Source organism: Macaca mulatta, chromosome 4, assembly GCF_049350105.2.
Source record: "Macaca mulatta isolate MMU2019108-1 chromosome 4, T2T-MMU8v2.0, whole genome shotgun sequence".
NCBI lineage: Eukaryota > Metazoa > Chordata > Mammalia > Primates > Cercopithecidae > Macaca > Macaca mulatta.
The window spans coordinates 25,528,945-25,531,356 of NC_133409.1; the positions used below are offsets into that span (position 1 = coordinate 25,528,945).

The window sequence follows — 2,412 nt, forward strand, 5'->3', positions numbered from 1 at the left end:
TTTAAGGAGCTTTTGGGCCAAGACTATGGTGGTTTCTAGATATCAGATCATGTTGTCTGCAAACAGGGTTAGTTTGTCTTCCACTCTTCCTATTTGAATGTCCTTTATTTCTTTCATTTGCCTGATTACTCTGGTCAGGACTTCCAATATTATGTTGAATAGCAGTGGAGAGAGATGACATCCTTATATTGTGCTGGTTTTCAAAGGGGAATGCCTCCAACTTTTGCCCATTCAATATGATGTTGGCTGTGGGTTTGTCAAAGACGGCTCTTATTATTTTGAGGTATGTTCCTTCAATACCTAGTTTGTTGACAGTTTTGCTTTTATTTTGTGTTGTTTTTGGTTTTTGGACATAGAGTCTCACTCTGTTGCCCAGCCTAGAGTACAGTGGTGAGATCTTGGCTAATTGCAACCTCCGCTTCCTGGGTTCAAGTGATTCTTATGCCTTAGTCTCCTGAGTAGCCGAGACTACTGGTGCACGCCACCATGGACAGTTGTTGTTGTTATTTTTATTATTATTATTATTATCACTGTATTTTCAGTAGAGATGGGGTTTCACCATGTTGCTCAGGGTGGTCTCTAACTCCCGGACTTAAGTGGCCCATCCACTTCAGCCTTCCAAAGTGCTGGGATCACAGGTGTTAGCCCCTGCACCCGGCCAGTTTGTTGGGAGTTCTTAACTTGAAGGCATGTTGAATTTTACCGAAAGCCTTTTCTACATCTATTGAGATAATCATGTGGCTTTTGTCTTTAGTTCTATTTATTTATGTGATAAATTGCATTCATTGATTTGAGTATGTTCAATTAATCTTGCATCCCAGGGATAAAGCCTACTTGATTATAGTGAATAAGTTTTTTGATGTGCTGCTGGATTCAGTTTGCCAGCATTTTGTTGAGGATTTTTGCATCAATGTTCATCAAGGATATTGGCCTAAAGGTTTCTTTGTATGTGTGTGTCTCTGCCAGGTTTTCATATCATGATGATACTGGCCTCATAGAATGAGTTGGGGAGAAGGCCCTCCTCCTCAGTTTTTTGGAATAATATTAGTAGCAATGGTACAAGCTCTTTTGTGTACATCTGGTAGAATTTGGCTGTGAATCCATCTGGTCCTAGGCTTTTTTTTTTTTTTTTTTGGTTGGTAGGGTATTTATTACTGGTTCAATTTCAGAGCTATTATTGGTCTGTTTAGAGATTAAATTTCTTCTTAATTCAGTCTTGGGAGGGTGTATGTCTCCAGAAGTTTATAAAAATATGGAACACTTCATGAATTTGCATGTCATCCTTGTGCAGGGGGCATGCTAATCTTCTCTGCGTCTTTCTGATTTTATTATATGTGCTGCCAAAGTGAGCACGAGCAGATTTCAAAAGATAACGACATATTAATTATTAGTGTACATTTGTTGGCTCAAGAAACTGTTATTCCAATCTTAGAGGTGTCCTATTTAAAGTTCATATATAAAATATAATCTGAAGCATCTTAAAATCATCTGGCTACTTTAAAAATTAATTTAAAATATCTGTCCTAATTACCAGAGCAGTAGAAATAGGCATATATTAAGTGGTTAATATCTACTTGATGGATTATGTTATTTTGGGATAAAAATTGTGTTGTTTTAAATGAGCTAGGCCGCTGGTAGTAAACTGCATACCTATTTTGTTTTGCTAGTCTTTTTTCATTATGCACTTTAATTTTTGCTTAACAATGGTGAAGAAAGCAATAAATTACTTGTCAGCAAATGATGTTAACAAGTGGTACTGAGACACATGAAATTATGAAATAAATATAAAATGATGTATTATAAAAATATTTATGTTTTATTTCTACGCTGGTGAAAGTTTGTAGAATGATTAACATTTATTTCTTAGCATGTTTTGTTTACAACTTTTTGCTGCATTGTATTAGAAACATACAATGTCTTTTAATTTTACTGTTTGTTGTTAGTAAGAGGTTCTCAAATGTATATGCCTCAAAGCAATATAATTTTGATTTTTGTTCAAGTATATTTCCTTCACAGACTGACAGATACCTCTACTCATTGTAGTTGGTAACAAACCCAAGCAGATGGAGAATCCGCCATGTAAACTATATCCCTCTCTATGTCAGTCTCACAGAGGCAATTACATATTATTGGAAACAATATACAGAATTTATTTACCAGAATTACATGGAACCAGCACATACTTACAAAGGAGCCAGAAAATGCAATTCTACCCTTATTCCTGGAAGATATACAGGTGAAATTATTTTGGGGGCATCAAAATGGCTACTACATTGTTCATTATATTTTTGTTGTGATAGCAATTTATATGTATTGTAAGTTAGCATAGTGTAGTGATTACAAGTATATATTCTAGAGCTTGAATACTGGATTTTAAATTGTGGCTCTGCCATTTAACTAGCTGTAAGTTCA

The 2,412-nt window shown here is 35.3% G+C and overlaps 1 non-coding gene across 1 annotated transcript; it reads right to left on the reverse strand.

The window, feature by feature from the left end:
• Positions 1 to 1,246: 1,246 nt before the first annotated feature.
• Positions 1,247 to 1,353, reverse strand: LOC114677777 (U6 spliceosomal RNA). The gene has a single exon (XR_003729223.1). It is a non-coding gene; the product is annotated as a U6 spliceosomal RNA (small nuclear RNA).
• Between the last annotated feature and the right edge of the window lie 1,059 nt (positions 1,354 to 2,412).